This window comes from Coffea arabica, chromosome 1c (assembly GCF_036785885.1).
Source record: "Coffea arabica cultivar ET-39 chromosome 1c, Coffea Arabica ET-39 HiFi, whole genome shotgun sequence".
In the NCBI taxonomy this organism is placed as follows: Eukaryota; Viridiplantae; Streptophyta; class Magnoliopsida; order Gentianales; family Rubiaceae; genus Coffea; species Coffea arabica.
In genome coordinates, this window is record NC_092310.1 from 20873763 (window position 1) to 20893011 (window position 19249).

Genomic DNA, 19249 nt, shown 5'->3' on the forward strand with positions numbered 1-19249 from the left:
ATGTTAGTAAAGCGAACAAGACTTAACTTGGGTTAGAGTCACCAAAGAAAGAGATAACTTGGGCTAAAACCATCAAAGCAAGGGATTAATGCACCACTTTAAAGATAAGTAGAATAAAAGGCAAAAAGGAAACTCAGAACACTTTAGAAACTTCAAAAGAGGTACTAACAAACCACCAAATTCTTCCTTAATTGCGGCTTAAATGAAACCAAATAATTCATAATTTCCAAGAAAAGTAAACTATGAATCAAATTTCTAAAAATAGAAAACTACCAAGGACCCAATTGCAAACATTAACCAATCATTCAAGCCCAATTAAAACATTTTGGGAACCCTAAAGGTTCAAGAGCGAAGAAAGGGCCAAGTGGTGGTTCAAATTGCAATTATTCTAGGACCTAATCGCAAGAAAATAGAACATAGTTGGGCCTTTGTAGCATAAGGGGAAATCTGTGAGGTTGAAATGTAATTTTCTTTTGTTTTCCATGCATGCACACGAAGCTGTCTTCCTTATTTAGATAATGTTTCTGCAATTCAGCACTTCACAAAACCAGCTTTCAAACACAATCAAATCCAGACAAAACTACCACACAATCCTCTCACTTTTGCATCATGAAACTTGCAGATTTGGACACCAAAAGTCGGACGATAGACATGCAAGTTTGGACAGCTCAAGCAACTTCATACAAAGCTTACGAAACATTTCTGCAACAATAAGAGATCTTTGGAAGCCAGCCGAAGCTTTTGGAACTTCAGCAGCCTTATGTTTCTCATACAATTTTAGCATACCAAGGAAATGATTTAATGCAGTTCCCAATTTGTCCAAAGCCAGAAATGAGAGAATATGAGGCAAAGGAGAGGGAAAGGCACCCAACAGACACTCTCGGACACAAAACACAGAAAGGTAACGTGAAACTGGCTGCTCAAATATGCAAAAATCGAAACCAGAAATTCCAACCCATTTCCAAACCAACAAAAATCATGTTATCTAAGCCTTTCATTGCTAAAACCCGTCATCAAACCACCACCTAATCCTCTTCCAAGCAAACCAGGTGACGAAACCCACCTGGTTGTCATGGTTGCAAAAAAAAAAAACAGCAAAACATAAGAATGAAGGCAGCTTTCTTTCACTTCCTGGGTTTCTTTCTTTTCCAGGTTTGCAAGCAAGACAGAAACAGAATACTTTCTTTTGTGTACTCCAAACATCAAACTTTATTCCAGTGATCCAAATAAAGCAAATCAAACATCCAAACATGCTAAAATAGTAGAATAGGAACCTGCAATTCTCCTGGTGCAAAGCCCATGACATGAAAGATGGGAAAAACATTTGCATGGTTGATTGAAAACAACTTCAGATCAAATTACTTGCAGGTTTTTACTCGGAAAATTCACAATATAAAACCATAGTTCCAGTTCCTTCCCCCCCCTTGACAGATTCACAAACAAGACATCGATGGCGGAAGGCAAACAGAAGTAGGCATCGCAGCAAAGTTTCAACATTTCTAACGTGATTCTTGCAATCTATGTACAGAAAAAAAATGAAAGACATTACCTTTAACCTTCTAAAAAGCAGATCGAAGCGTGAGACGATCGGAAGAACAAGTTCCTGCCCAGCCAACGCCGACGTTCACCTTTCTTATCCCGCTGCTATCCTGTGTTTTGCTTGGCCTTTCTGCAAGTTTCTCACTCTCTTTCTTCCTTGCTCCCTCACGAAAGCTCTCTCTTTTCCCGTTGTTTATTGCCCAAGCTCTCCCATTTTTCTCTTTTTGGTTCTAGATCTTCCTCCTCCCAAAGCTCTTCCTTTTCTCCTTCAGTTTCTCTCTAGCCGTCAGTCGTCACACTCTCTGGTTTCTTTCTTTTTGCCGTCCTCTCGATTTTTTTCTTTTCTTTCTTACTTCCTGTCTCCGCCGCCACTCTATTTTTCCTGTTCGAGGACTTCCTCCTAGCTCCCCTTATTCTCTTCTTTTGCTTCCTTTCTTGCCTCTCTACCGTTCACCTCTAGTTTTCCTTCAGCTATCCAACCGTCCTTCTCCCTCTGTTTTCTCTCTTTCGCCGCCTGCTCTAAACCTCTCCAGCTCTCTTTTTCTCAAAACCCTCTATTTGTCCAGCCGTCAACTTGGATCCCCCCCCTTTGGCTGCGGTTTCTTTTCCCTTTTTATATCCAGTTAGAAACCCTACAGACCCTCTTTTGAATGGCTACCAACCAACCTCTTGAAGCCTTTCTCCCTTGGCCATCCGATGGCCATTTTACGTGAAACAGTTTTTTTTTTTTAAGAATTAAGTAATAAACAAAATAACAACTGAAATAAAAATGAATAATAATGAGCAAAACTAGGCATAAAAGATAAAAATAAAATGCTAATTAATTTTTCCGATTGATGATTTTCTTTTTTTCAATTGATAAACAATAACTTGAATTTTAAAAGAAATAAAACATATTTTTTGGTGAATGAATTTCTTTTTTTTTCAATTAAATAGTGAAAAATAAAATAAAACATATTTTTAAGAATAATTTTTTCTCTTTTGACAAATCTTATGCTAAAAACAATCTTGTAATAAAAATAAGTAGTTAAAAGGGTAAAACGAATACAAAGTAAAACTAACATAAAAATAAAAATAAAAATAATAGACCATAATAATCTGAGACATACCAAAAGTCTAAACCTAAAATCATGGAATCAGATAAGAATTATTACTAAAATAACAAAGAAATAAAATTAGGACAAAAATAAATAAAATAAAATAAATGAAATACAGAATAGTTAAAAATTTGGTGTCTACACGTATAAAGCAACTATTAAAATTGCGCACAGGAAAATCTCACTAAGTTCCCAACTAGGTTAATCCATTATACACGGGTAGATCTAATCTTCGGGTTTATTCTCGATTCATATTCAGTACTAGGGACCCCTTATATTATATAAGACTATCCATCAATTTGTCTCACGAGTACAGGGTTGTCTAAGCCCCCGGCCACGATCCCCTTTTCCCATTCCTGTTGCCCTACTTAATAGAAGTCTATAAGCACAGGAAAAGGCATAATTAAGCATAAAAGAGCTTAATGCATATACAAGGTATAAAAATATTTAGAATCAGGACATGATTCTTTACAGGTATCAAAAGTTATAGCACGAGTTAGAAGTCACAAAACAAGGCCAATATGTCAAATATTGCATATAGGCAATTAAGTGCCACAAAATATAGAAATATATGCAAGCAGGATACAAAAGGTCTCACGACGTGCACCATCCTTCCTAAGTCCATAGTTAAACCAAAGGGTCCAAATATTACTAATTTCAATCAGATCACATGCCTTTACGAAATTAGATCCAATCAATCCATAACACAAGCTGAAACCAAAGGTTATCAATTTGAAGTTCAAAATCTTTAATAACCAGGTTTTATAGTTAAAGTCTCAAGCTCCAAGTTCAAACCCAAGTAATAAGTACAACTTGCTAACTGACGTGTCAAATGGAAACCAAGTCAATTCACACTAACTTCGTACTCTTGGATGCAGTTACTCTATGTCTCAAAGTTCCCTCAATCTGTATGCCTAAAGATAGGCTCACTCTTCTTAAAGACCAAGAATTTTAAAGCATAAGAGGAGTATTTAAAGTAACCAAAATTCTTATCGAAGTCAAGATTTACATTATAAAACACAAGTTCGACATTCTTCCGAAAACTCAAGATACAAATTCAAGTGTGAGATTACACCAGTATACAATCAAGGGGGAAAACTTAGTTTAGAAAACTTTAACCTTGTATCAACCCATCATATACCAAATTCAACAATTCATCAGTTATTCTCAAATTTTAAAATTTGAAATTCAAGCAAAATTCACATTTTTACCAAAATCGGAAAATTACACATACTTAAAGCATATATATATTATTCCAATCATCGGTTGAAAATAAAACTAGTACATCCTAGTTTTTCTTTAGAATTTCAAAGCAGAAATTCTCTAGGAGGTATATGGCGGAAAATACATTTTATTCATTTGATACTCTTTTATCTTGGTTCAAAATCATCACACATGGAGTTTGACTATCAAATCTCGGTCTCTTATCCTCCATAGCCCGTACTAATAAGTACCTCAACTCTTTCCACACTTATAAGTATAAGGATAATTCAAATTCGTCCAATCTTTCACTACTAATCTCTCATCCTATATTTCCCTTCAATACAACATCGCCTAATTCCTCAGTTTTTTTTCTACAAGTCCCTAGTAAGAACTCTCAAACAATCAATTTCTTTAACCCCTAGGATACAATAGATCCTCGTTCACATCATATTCAAATTAATCTCACAGTCAGGCATTCTAAACTTTAAGCCTGGGATACACTACAGAGATCTGAAGCCTAAGCTCTGATACCAACTGTGACAGCCCCACCTCCCCTTAAGGCGAACCAAAGGGTTCAGCGGACCGCCTGCCCAGCACTCGCTGGGACTTAGTCGACCACTACAGTCCTCAAATAAATTACAATATAAATCTCAAAAATATACATCAAATTCCCCAAGAATTACATATCATAAGTGAAGCGGAAACTAATTCTAAGCGTGGAACGTACACATACATCCACTTCAATTCCATACAGTCACACTAGCCCAACTATTACACAAGAGAAATCTAAAACTCAAACTATACAGGAGATAATCCATTCAGCCACATGAATAAGTACTACTAGCACTTCCGTCGCCTCGATCCCTATGGGGAGAAGAAAAACATTTGGGGTGAGCTAGAAGCTCAGGAGTGAATAGTAAACCAAGCAGATTTTGCACTTTAGCAAACAATGAAGTAAAATTCTTAAAGGCATCATCTTTATGAGCAAGGAATGTCACCCAAGTATATCTAGATTCACGGTCATGATTCATAGCTTACACCCAAGTACACCACTTAATCCCAAACTCACTCCGCGCAGAGACCATGCAAAACAGCAAAAATATCTTCCATTCATTCAAACCAATTCTCGGCAGCTCCGGGATCAGGTCCTTTAAGAAATTTAGGAGGAGCAAATTTTTTTTTGTACCATTTCAGGGCTCTATCTTCACTTACTTCAAGGTTCCTTTACTAGTTACTCGGTACTTGACCTCGATGGTCAACCAAACAGGTTAGTAAACAGTAGATCAGTCATACGATTGATAGCTGTAGCTACCTGGTCTCTTTCTTCACATTCGGGTCTTTAGTGCTAATTGACTACAGACCCTTATTCCTTCTCTTAGTCCTGGACCTGCCTAGATCTACACCCATGGCCCCAACCACGTTATCGTCTAGTGTCTATTATTACTCACTGGTCTAGGGGCCAAGTATTATAACTAACGGATAAGTAAGTGTTGGTACATGTCAGATACTTATTCATTTTCAAAAGTCAAATAAAAATGAAATCGGAGTCACAATAAGTGAGTGAAAATGCAAAGCAGTTAAATGCCAATGTCGAAATAAAATCAAAGTCAAAGTCAATACCAAGGTCAAAGTCAAATCAAAGTCACAGTCACCGTCAAAGTCACATTCACAATCACAGTCACAGTCAAAGTATTATACATTCAAAGGCTCATAGCAGATGTTTACAAAATAACAAGACCAAAAGTATCAAGTACGAGCCTCAAAAATACAGATACAGCCATACAGTCATATCAAGTAAAAATCTTGTGTAAGTGGCCAAAAGAAAGCAGTACAACTACCGAGTCACCACATCTCCTATCCTATCTATGTACAGTAGTAAAAATCACCCAAAATAATAGCCTAGAAGTAAAAGCTTAGTCCGTCACGGGACTAGCTGACCCCTCAGCCTAGAAAGGTTCAACTCCTGCCTCGCCTCCAATGTAGGAAGCCTCATCGCTCACATCTCAAAGTAGGTCATCACAAATATTCAGAATTGATTCAGCGCTATTCCTCACTTTCATGGCCCTCTTAACCATGCGCACCTGAGCTTCTCCAAGTTGTGCACAAAGGTCATCAACCCTTTCTCGGCCCTCGACCACATCATACTCAAACTCCTTAATTCGATCAGTTTGCATTTTAATAATTTCCTTCAGTTGATTCACTTCAACTTCAAGCTTAGCATTGTCCCTTTCAAGCACCTTCCGCTCCTTCACAACGGCTGACACTACTTCATTAGGATAGGTATAAATATGCAGACACTCCCACCGCCTGTAGCGGTTATAGGCTCTTATAGGCTCTAGCTCCTTCGGGCCTGATTTGATACTTAATCATCGCCAAGAACCCACGGGACGGCTCGCCAACCAGTCTATTGCTAGGGCCGCTAGATCCATCCCGTCCATCCTACACAAAGTGTAGAGGAAACTTAAGTACTCTTAAGGGAAAATAGTCTAATATAATCCCCAAGTCAAAAATTTCTAATTCACTCAGGTCAATTCAAACCTAGGCTCTAATTTTTATCCCTACTAGCGGTCACTCAACATTCAAACCAAATCCCACAGGTTGACATCCTAAACTTTTAAGTCTAGGATGCACTATAAAGATCTGACACCTAAGATCTGATACCAACTGTGACAGCCCCACCTCTCCCTAAAGCGGACTCTAGGGTATCAGCTGGCTGCCTGCTCGGCTCTCGCCGGGGCTCGATCGATCAAAGAACTAGCAACTCAAATAACTGGAGAAATAACTTCAAATCAAAGCGTACAAACCGTAATGGCATAAAAACGTCAAGCCAACTTTCCAAACTTCAAATGGCAAGCTAAAAGTCACACTTATCACTCCACACTACAATTACATAACATAAGTCGGACTTATAGAATCAAGCTTACAAGAGTCAAAAGTAAGGTCTTTTTAAACAAAAGGTTACAATATCGAGATACAAGTTCATAGCAAAACAAAGCTAGGTAAACTCTTGATCAAATCCCTTCCCGATCTGTTAAGGAAAACAAAGGGAATGGGGTGAGCTAAAGCCCAGTGAGGTTCCAAGTAAAACAAGTAACCACATAGCCATATAAGGTCACAAAACAACCAAATAAACACCATTCAGTAGAGTAATAGTTAATCACGGTTCAATTCAAGGTTACGGGTGGCTTTCAAAAGCCAAAGATCCCCTGGAGCTTGATCATAATTGTCTTCTGTTGACACTCTGTCAACACTTGTAAGCACAATATAAAAGGGTCCGTAGAACACCACTTTCACCAGTCTCTGTCCACCAAATCAACCCCCTACCGGGCCCGCACTCTATAAACAGTAGTTTGGTAATACTCGAGTATACCGGTTTCAGTGTACAGTAAACAGTCCTCAAGGTTTATCGGCCTTCTCGACCAAGCCCTTGCTGGCTCAATACGACCGACTCACCTATGAGGTTGGGTACCTAAACAGTAGCAGTAGTTGATGGAATATCATCCAAACAACTTAAGCACAGTCATGTATAGCAATATCTCATTTCATGTTAACTTATTCAGTAAGTGGAGCCTCAGTGGAAAAACAAGGAAGGTCGAGTGCGATAAAGTACACACTCGCCTCGATTTTAAATAAAATAGTGTTTGGCTCAAACAATAGCAAATCAACGATTCCAAGTATGCAAGTATTCCACATAACAAGTAGCAAGTAGTGGAACACTCACCTGTCAAACAAAAGTAGCAATTGATGTCAAACGTCTCAGTTATGATCACCTTCGTTGCCCAAACCTAGGTCAACGAGCGAAACCATTAACAATTGGATTCGTTCCTTACTAAAGTATAGGTTCATTAAGAGACCAAGTGAGTAGCCTAAGCTACTTAATCTATCATGCAAATGAGGTCCAAACCATGGGAAAAGTTGATAAGAAAACAAGTTTGGTATGTACATGAAAGTTCGGCAAAAGAAGAGTTTCATCGAAACTCAAAAGTTTCATTACGGTTAAACTGTCTCGCCCGACCAGCCTCGGGAAAACGGTCATTACTCATTGTGGAAAAATCAGAATTAGGTTCTGTCGGTGGCGTTAGAAACTAGGTTCACAAAGCTATATTTGTCTAGAAGAAACCATTTCCAAAATTCTAACGTAAGTGGTTCAAAATTAAGAAACCAAAAGAAATTTCTGGGCTGTCTCAGGTGAACAGTACCGCACGGACAGCCAAATTTCAAGACTCGCCACGAATCGTTCGGGTCAAACCAGAAAATGAGCTTGGTACCATTTTAAAGCTCTAAGAATCTATTTTCAAATGCCACAAACGGCACTCAAATCCAATCACCGAGTAAAACGTTATGACCTTCACAAGACTGCTGGTCAGTAACTTTCTGGACCCAGTCCAGTTTTGCTCCTTGGCTTATAACTCATAACTTATGCAATCAAATTGGCTAATTTTTTGTAGACAACCTCCACACATATAACCCAACATATATCACATATATTAGTCACATTTGTAGCCAAAATATCAAGGAAAAACAGGGCAGTAAGGTATGGGAAATTTCGGCCAGCCCTCTTCCAAAAATTTCTAACTTTCATCCTTCTTGATATTTTCACTCCTTGCACCTAACAAGTGTTAGATCTAACCAAATAGGGGTTTAAATCATATTAATACCTCATAAACACACATGAACAAGGGTTAGACATTTCATCAAACACTTGGTATGCACACTTACTATCTCACTTACTACTTGTTTAGTTCAAGAGTTTTAACCACAATTTCTAGTTTAGGGCAACCTCTAGTTTGCCCTTAAGGCATTAAGTACTTCATATAACACAATAGAACCAAAGATTAAGGATCACACACCTCATAAATAACCATGACCAAAGTGCAAACATTTCATCAAACACTTGGTAGGCATGCCACATAACTCAACTACTCTTTGGTTTATTCCAAGAGATTATTCCAAATCTCAATCAAACAACTTGTAGTTTGCCATTAACACTTTGATGCACATGATATATTACCATAAAACTACCATTTAAAGTGTACTTACCTTTCTTGTAAGATGCTTGAGCCACCAAATCAATCCACCAAAAGTGAGAACTTCAAGCTTGAATCAAGCACTAGATTGGAGGAAAATTTCTCACTAACTCAAACTCTTTCTCTTTTGATTTTTGCTCAAGTTTAAGCTAGGGTTAGAAAGCAAGATGTTGGAGCTCTCTCTCTCTTCCTTGCTAAGCCCTAAGAAATTCGGCCATAAGGAGAAGAAAATGGCCAAGTCCAACTTAAATTTGTCTCTTAACCCTTAATCAACAAAATGCTTGGTTAGGATTTTGCCACACGGTCACTTCTTGTCCACAACTTCTATTAATCCTTTGACAAATTATGTTTCAACCCTTCCAAATGTACCAATACCTATTTAACACTACTAATATCTCACATAAAGTCCCTGCCACAAATAAAAACCACTTGGTACAATGTAAGTGGTGAAAAATGAAACTAACTCAACAAAATTGTTTTAGTTGAAGTGAAAGGATATGAAATGTAATGCATGGAAATTGTTTTAATACATGTAGAATGCTATGCAAGGGCATATTATAAGTGGTGAAATAGTTAAAACTAACTCAAGAAAAATGTTTTAAATTTCTTAGAGTATACGATAACACATAGGGGATACAATGCTAGGGCTTATAATCCGTGGTTTCATTCTTAGAATAAGGCATGAAGTGAGGGTTCTCACACATGAACACTAGAGGCACTACTTTTGGTGAGTGCTTCCAAATATCTGATTAAACTTGATATTTGTGATTTATCTTTGACCAACGTGATTACGTGATATATATATGTGATTTGATAGGGCAAGGGTATACTTTATCACACTTGCCCTATCCAAATTTGTTCTTGCTTATCGATTTCACTGGACTTGCTCTACATGCATATGAATTATATCTTGCCTGGAATTCCGGAAACCCTGTGACTAATTAATCAAGTCGAGCCGGCAAGGGTCTGGTCGATTAGATAACGAACCCTGGGTAACTAGTAATGTCGAGTGAAGTGTTATCTCCTCAACTAATCGGTATACTCAAGTATTACCACCCATGTTTCGTGTGGCGTGCGGGCCCGGAAAAGGGGGTTGATCGGTGGACGGAGACTGGCGTGAAGTGGGGTATTATTTCTGGACTATTTATTACTTGAAAGTTGACGGAGTGTCAACTACTAATCGATCAAGCTGGGATGGAGCCGAGACATGAGCCACTGTATCCTTACATGTGAATATGACCCATATATTTCTTGACTACCTGAACTATTATCTCTTTGATTGGACTTGTTTGCTCGCTATTTCATTATCACACTGTATTACTTTGTTTGATGGCCAATTTGATATTTGGAACTTCACTGAGCTTTGGCTCACTCCGTTAGTTTTGTTTTCCTTACAGGGGTACGAGCGAGGCGTGAGACATGTAAAGAGTAGCGTAGTCTAGTTGTTTGGACTTTTGGGCTTGAACTCGCGCTATACCTCGAATAGAATGTTTTATATTTGAATTGTATACACTTTGAACTAGTTTGGGTATATGGAGGCTTTGTACCTTGAATTTACATCAATATAAATTATAAGCTTGAATTGCGATATTATTTATGGTCCATGGATGTATGCACGTGATACGAGTGAGTGAGTCCTGGCGAGAGCTGGGCAGGCGGTCCGCCAAACCCTTTGGTACGCCTTAGGGGGAGGTAGGGTCATCACAGGTGGTATCAGAGCCTAGGTTGTGAATTGATCTGGATAGATTGAGTGCTTGATACGATAGGCTAGGGTTTTATTCTTGAGCTTAGCCTTTAGCCTTGGTTTCTACGTCTCGTGTACTTACTTTTGCAATGTTACTTGCAAACATAGGTGATGGCGGGTATTGACGCCTCTGGGAGTGCTGGGCCGTCTCAGCCCGTGCCTACTAACGCTCCTACTGACGAGCCACATCTGGAGGGGCCCGTTTGTCGCGTGATCACGTAGCAAGAGAGCCCCGGTGGGCCAGTGCAGCGGTGGTCCCCAGCGCGCAAGATCCAACGCTGCGACTGCTGGAAGACCTACTCCTACCCTGATCGAGTAGTGCTTGCCGTGGACGACGAGCGGAGACGATTGGGTAGCGCCAATCGTAGGTGCCAGACGGAGATTGAGCGTCTCTAGACTACTCTCTGAGTCCAGGCAGCTAGGATCCGAGAGCTGGAGGCCTCGATTTTGGAGGAGCAGCAGTGGACCAATGCTTTCCACAAGCAGGTTCAGGCGACGACTGGACGTTTTATGCGAGTGGTTGAGGACATACGAGACCGGACCGGCCATATCCTGACCGAGTGCGAGGCACTTGTAGAGGATGTGATACAGGACTTGGCCGAGGAGGGTCAAGCGCCTGTAGCCCTGAGGTTCCTGGTGCTCCTGAGGAGGATCCGGAGGAGGACCCAGACGAGAAACCGAGTGCATCCTCGGAGTCGGTTGGGTCGGCGTCTAGCCGGGCGACTTTTTAGGATTGAGGTCGAGGAGATTTTTATGGGATAGTTAAGAACATAGTAGGACGACACGTTTCCTTTTGTTTTTGATTTTGACGTGTCACAATGGATGTACATAGGGTTTCTTTTGTTCTATGTTCCTTGGCTAGTATAGCCTTTGACTTGCCTTGATTGGCATCTATATGTGACTTGTTTGCTATGTATATAAAGTACCTGTTTATTATGTGCTCTATTGTCTCTATTTATTCTTTTGTAACGTGTTATACGAGCCATACCTTACTTTGTTATATGTTTATAGTTGGTTAAATCCAAAACATGGAGGGTAGAAGAAGTCAAATCAGGGGAACTAACCGAGGACGCGGTCCTAGTCGGGGCCGTGGGGGTAGACAAGCGCAGGAACCGGTACAAGAACTGAGGGAGGAGAGAGAGGCATCGATTGAGCCACATCCTGAACCCCAGGCTGCAGGGGAAGATCAAGTGGCAACCACCACCCAGCAAATGACCAATATTCTGGCCCGTTTAGTGGAACAACAGGGTCAAGCTCCTGTAAATCAACCTAGGGATCCCAATAATAGGCAAGATAGGGCCTTAGAGAGATTCCAGAAGTTCTCTCCACCCAAGTTCTTAGGAGGACCAGACCCGAAGGGAGCCGATAAATGGCTAGAGGCTATGATCAACATTTTTGCCGCTTTAAACTATACAGAGGAGAGGCAAGTGCAGTTCGCTGTTTTCCAGTTTGAAGGTCCAGCCAGGGCTTGGTGGAATGTAATTAGGGCCAAGTGGGAGAGAGAAGGAACTGCATGGACCTGGTTAAACTTTGTACGGGAGTTTAATGAGAAATACCTTCCACCTATCGTCCAAGAGAAGCGAGAGGACGATTTTATTAAGCTTCGAGAGGGAGCTTCTAGTGTAGCTGAGTATGAGACTCAGTTTACGAAACTGTCAAAATTTGCTCCTGAGCTGATCGCTACAGAGCAAAGAAGAGTACAGAGATTTGTACAAGGGCTTAACGTGGAGATATAAGAGGCCTTGGTGGCAGCTCAGATTAATACATTTATGGAGGTTTTGGAGAAGACCTTAAGAATAGAGACTACCAGGGAACAAGTGAGAAATTTCCATGCCAAATGGAAAGAGGGACCTAGTGGAGCCCAAGGGTCAGTACAGAGTGATCGAAACACGCCACCTGCCAAGTCTGATCGTGGGGCTGGAGGTGGATGGTTTTCAAGTGCACCTAGGGGAGGTGCTCAGGGAGGAAGTGCCCAGAGGGGAGGCCAAAGTGGTAGGGGGCAAGGTAGAGGAATTCCACAGGGAAGCCAGACCTTCACTCCCCGAATAACATGCGGATATTGTGGGAAACCGAACCATACTGAGGATGAGTGTTGGAGAAAGGCTCGGAAGTGCCTAAGGTGTGGAAGTACGGAGCACCAGATAGTCAACTGCCCGTTGGTCAGTGATACTCAGTCGACTGCCAGGTCAAACCCAAAGCCGACCAACGTCGGAGGGACCGAGTCGAGGGTACCGACCAGAGTGTATTCGCTGGACCAACAATCCGTACCTGAACCAACGGAGGTAGTGGAAGGTACGATCCCTGTTTTTTACCGGTTAGCCAAAATTTTGATAGATCCAGGTGCTACTCATTCTTTTGTTAACCTTACATTTATGCTTGGAATTGACATGAAAGTTGAAAGGCTATCTTATGACTTAGAAGTAAGGACACCTACGGGTAACCAAGTTTTACTTGCGAATGAGGTGTATAGAAATTGCAATATTTGGGTTGGTGAATGGAAATTGGTAGTTGACCTCATTAGTCTAGCCATTAAGGGGTACGATGTCATTCTAGGTATGGATTGGCTAGCTTATTACCATGCTCGGGTAGATTGTAGGATGAAGGTAGTAGAGTTTTGCATACCAGGTGAGGCAACTTTGAAGTTAGACGTGAGGGGTATGTTAGCCTCATCTGCGCTCATTTCGGGAATAAGGGCTAGGAAATTGCTTAGTCATGGGGCACGCGGTTACCTAGCTTTTCTAATTAACACTTTGGGAGAAAAGATGAAGTTGGAAGACATGCCGGTAATCAGTAAATACCTGGACGTATTTCCGGAGGAGTTGGGGTCATTGCCACCTGAAAGGGAGATTGAATTTAAGGTCGATCTAGTACCCGAAACTACTCCCATCTCTAAAACCCCTTATCGAATGGCACCTGCTGAGCTTAAGGAGTTAAAGGTGCAATTGCAAGACTTGCTAGAACGGGGATTCATACATGAGAGCGAGTCACCGTGGGGAGCTCCAGTGCTATTTGTTAAAAAGAAGGACGGGAGTTTAAGGTTGTGTATTGACTATCGAGGATTGAATGCAGTAACTGTTAAGAATAAATATCCTTTGCCCCACATTGATGAGTTGTTTGATCAGTTACAAGGGGCTGTGGTGTTTTCAAAATTGGATCTTCGACAGGGGTACTATCAATTGAGAATCAGAAAGGAGGATGTACACCCTGGCAGGAACTTTCGGCCTACTTCCTCCAGAAGTGGCTTGTCTAGCACTCAGGGTACCCCCTTCTTATGTTTTCGGACAACCGACAATCTGGTGCTTGCTGCTTCCGCACCTCAAGCACTTTCCTTCTTTCCTCCAGCACCCGTCCTCGGTATGGCTAGCTTTCCTGCAATACCCACAAGTTATCTGAGGGTTTGTCACACGACCTCCTTGCGAGGCGTTCCTAGGTTAACCCCTTCCACTTGGTCCTCCTCTAACTCCGGTATCTCTCCCTCCGGCACCTCTTGCCCCAGCTCCTCTCGCTAGAGCGCCTCGTGGTGCTCCAGGACTATTTACTCCACCGGTTCCTCGACCCACTTTGGCCGGTGGAGCACTTGCATGAGTCGGCTCCCGACTGCTGCTAGGGGCAAATCTTTTCTTGGCCTGGAAAGATTTTACTTGAGCTCTGGCAACTTCAACCCTTTGAGCTCTCTCTACAGCATCAGCAAAGGTGTCTATCCGAGTAGCAGCTAATCCTTCCTGGATCTCCACGTTTAGTCCCTGCACAAACCTCCTTATACGCCTTTGCTCCGTGGCTACCAATTCAGGAGCAAAACGGGACAATTTCGTGAATTGAATCTCATATTCGGCGACACTCACCGCCCCCTGCCTACACCTGACGAAGTCATCCTCTCTTTTCTCTTGGATGAGAGGGGGAAGAAACTTGGCATTGAACTCCCTTGTGAAGTTTGCCCAGGTCCTAGGGATATGGTTCCTTTCCCAATTAACCCTAACTAGGTTCCACCAGGAACTAGCAGCTCCCTCAAACTGGAACGCTGCGAAAGTCACTTGTGTCTCCTCCGCATAATTTAGAGCTGCCAAAATGTCAGAGATCCTCTCCCACCAACCTTCTACTACCTCAGGTTCTGGTCCTCCATAAAACTTGGGAGGTCCAAACTTCAAGAATCTCTCTAATGCCCGATCCTCAATATCGATTGGGCCTCCTTGGTGATGCACTGGTCCAAGGGCTTGGTGCTCAGTCATGCGCTCTAAGACATCAGTTATTCTATTGATCGCGGTTGCCACTTAGTCTCCGGCCACACCCTCTTGACCATCGTCTTGATTGACCTCAGGTTCCCTATCACCACCAACCTCGGGGTGTTGTCTAGTTGGTCTCCCACGTCCTCTACCTCTAACTTGTCAATCCATAGCCTAGTTATGCCTATTGTTAAAAATAAAGCAATTAAGCGAGGATATTTTTTTTTTAAATAAAATCATATGAACATTGAGGAAAAAGAAAATAGAACACTTGACATATATTCACATACTAAGGTTCATACAAATAGCAAGTTAGGGCGCTTTCTAAAAGTATGGCACACAAGTTTAACAAATATATACAAACAATCCCTTAAACCAAAAATAGGGATGTAGTGCCTCAAGAGTAGGCCATCTAGCTAGACAAAATGTTATGATCTAAACTAGTGTCACCCTATCTAACCCTGAATACCTAATTACAAGCAAATCAAACCTAGTCTAACCCTCAGTAGGGCTGCCAGGGGCAAGGTCCTCCTCAGGGTCCTCTTCCGGATCCTCCTCCGGGTCCTCCTCCGGGTTCTCCCCAACACCCGCCTGAGCGGTACCCTGAATGATACCCATGACCTCGTTTATCATCATAGTGGCATCAACCATGATACCAACACTCCTATCTCGTACTTCCTCAGCTACTCAAGTCAACCGAGACCTCTGTCTGTATCAACCATGATGCTCAACTCCTCGACATCCTGGGTCAAAGTGTGATTAGCGTCCCTCAGTTGGCGACACTCGTCGTCTAAAGACAGCACTAACTCGTTAGGGTAGACATATGTGGCCCTACACTGACATCGGGAATACCTATCAGTTGGTGTATAACGTATACGAGATCCTCCGCCTCGTGGCCTATAGGAGATGGACCTAAGAGGCTCTACATGTCCATTAGCCAATCCGTTACGATTAGCATGTCCGTTTCCATTTTTCATACCTGCAAAATAACCAAAATCCAAAAGTTAATGCTTAAATAGCTAACTTGTTCAAGTACTACTTAAGATATGTCTAATTATCTCACTTCTTAACTCTAGAAAGGATCAGGGTTTCTAACACATCTAATATATCTTTCAAATAACTTTTCTAATCTAGGCTCTGATACCAACTATGGCGGCCCCACTTCCCCCTAAGGCGAACCAAAGGGCTGGCGGGTCGCCTGCCTAGCTCTCGCCAGGACTCACGCAAGGAAACTGGCTAAACACTTCCGAAGTATAACTTAAACCATTACAAATTTCGTCACCCAAAACAAGCCAATCCTTAAAACGACCAAATTACTAAAATCATAAGTACATTCATACAAGTCAAATAACATTTCAAGGTTTGCACTTTTCCAACTTCAAGTGGCAACCCAAGACGAAAGATACATTGTCTGATTCAACACAACATTCATAAAAGGTAAAGGCAGACTTCAGGTCTTTCGAATGCCAGAACCTGTCCAGGAAAACAAGTAACGTGGGGTGAGCTAAAGCTCAGTGGTGCCCCAAACATGCAATCACATAAAACAAGTAGCAAATAATAACTCCAAACTAAATTCAACAAGTAGGAAAGCGTATAACAGCACAGGGTAGGATACAGGGCTCTCAGGAGCCATTCTCCACGAACTTGATCAAAATGAACTGCAGTTGACCCTCCGTCAACTTTCACTATCTAAAGTCCAAGTAGATCTTTTTTTTTTCTTAACACGCTCCGACCAACTTATTCCCACCGGGCCCGTTCTTCTCATGAGAGGGTTTGATATTACTCGAGTATACCTTTTTATAGCCTAGTCGAGGGATTCACCCAACGACGTCACAACAAGTGGTTACTCAGTCAGGATAAGAGGCCCTCCCACCCTAAGGTGTGGTACATTCCCCCACTCAGTACTTAGCTAGGGTTTCAGGGTTTGGTACTTGAGTTAGGATAAGAGGCCCTCCCACCCTCAGGTGTGGTACATTCCGCCACTCAGTACTTAACTAGTGCAAGCAAGATATTCGAGAAAACTTTTCAAGCAAGTCACCACTTGAAAGGGCTAGTGCGATAAAGTACACACTGCCCACTTCGATGGATCCGGAAAACCACTTTCCAATTATCACATAACAAGTCAAGAAAGCACTTTAACAAGATAAACATAGAACAAGCAAGGACACTCACCAAAAGTGAAGCTCAAAGGTCAAGCTGGGACTCGAAGTCCACGTCCTCGCTAAACCCTAAAAGACCAAGTTTTAAAACTATAAGTTTTACTATACAAGTTCTTGGTTTATGTATGAAAGATTATCTGGTATATAACTAGTTTACCTTCTCAAAATAAATCAACAATTCTCTTAGAGTTAAAACTAGAAAAAGGGATAAAATATTTCGTATGGTTTCTTGCCGAACAAGTTTTCTACGCCTTTCATTTAAAATTATTAAAATCTCGTGTTTTTGACAATTTTCCTCTAAAACAACTAGTCAGGGACAATTTTATGAAAAAACTAGAGTTTAGAAGTTAGTGCAATTATTTTCTAAAAGTAATAAGGCTATTTTAAGCAAAGGAAAGAATTAACTAGTTGGCAAGGTTTTAAAAGTCCCGACACTCGAATTTTAGCATTATCGTACTATACTCAATTTCTGTAGCTTGATACTAGGACAAAATATATCAACAAAGCTTGGTTTAAAAGTACTCGAGTTCAAAGGACCAAAACGGACTTCACGATTCCAATTCACTTGCACATTATATTCCAATTTGCCAATATAGCAAAATCACAATTCAAACATCAATTTCACTAGGGCTTCATCAATCATTAGCCCTAGGTCTCAACAACTTCAATTCTAATGAAAAATTAAACAAAGGAAGTTCAAGACATCAAAACAATTCCAAACCACAAGTCATGGACTTTCCAAGTGCATTTCGGCCAAATCACTTAAACAATTCCACCAAAAATTTAACTCTTGTAAAGATTACTCAAATGGCCAAGAGCTTCATCAATCATTAGCTCTTGGCATCAAACAATCACTTCTTACAACAAATCAACCAGAAATTCAACCCAAACATAAAGGAAAGTCACGGCCAGCTTAACTCACAAGCAACTCTGGAAATTCAGATTTTTCTTTCATCCACGGCTCAATCAGCAACATGCATGACTAATTAACTAATTAACTATCAGTTTTAATCCAAAACCAGGTTCGGACATCATCAAAAAGTCATCAACCAACCAGAATTTTATCCAATTCTTCTCGGTTCGCTTGCATGCAAGCAGATTCTGTACCACTTCAATTTTCTTGCTTAATCAAGGCTGATTAACCTCATGCAAAGCATAATCATCTAGTTTTTAGTTAGCTAAACACACATCTAGGCTCAGATCACCTCAAATTAACAAATTAAAGCTACATTTCCCAGCTCAATCTGTCGGCAATTCCAACTTCCTCCATAATCAGATTTTCCTGTGTCTTAATTCATCATCCAAATGCACAACCATCACATGCATGTTCATAAACAACTTCATCTACCTATAATTAACTGGTCTAAGTCCAGAATTTACCTCAACTTGAAGCTCAACTCACGCGACAAGAAGCTGAAATTTTTCTCTCCTCTCGGCTTGCTAATGAACTTGGGTATGGCTGGTCTGAGCTCGGTTATTGCAGGCTGTGATGTTGGTTGTTGGAGTTGATCACAACTGGTTGAAGATGAAGAAGGAAATGGACAGCTCTCGACAGTGATGAAGGAGATGATGATAAATAGCTCGCACAAACTACCTCTTGCTCTTTCTCTCTCTCTCTTGGACAGTACAGAAATGCAACACACCGACTCTCTCTCTCTCCCTTGCTCAAGCTTACAAACAAAATGGAGGAAGTGTTGACTCTCGGTCCTCTTCACCAGCTCACAGATGAAATGGAGGAAGAATGGCAAGTTCCTCTCTTTTCTCTCTAGCTTACGGACAGAAGAAAATGAAGAGCTCGGCTCTTTCTTCACTCTCGGTTCACGGCAGAAGAAGGAAGTGGAAATGGAAGTGTTGTGGTGAATTGGAGTTGGTGTAGTGGAGTGTGTGTAGTGGAGATGAGCCGGCAGTATGGAAGATAGAGTGTTGGAGTGGAGAATGTGTGAGAACCCGAGAAAATTATATGTATGCCTTGAATTTATTTCATTTTATTTGCTTTGATATTAGAAACTATCCTAGGATGGCATGAGAAATTCTTATAGGTGTATGCAAATTGGAACAAACTAAAGTTTGAGGCAATATTTGAAGATGATAAAATTTCAACTCCTTAGCAAGTAAATAAATTAATTCAAAAGACCATTTTAACCTCAACACTTGAGCAATTAACTATGCAACCGAATTGACCATTCTCGGCTAAGCATAAGACTGAACAAAGGATTAAAATTTGGTGGATTCCATTTGGTATCAATTTGCTAAGAGCAAA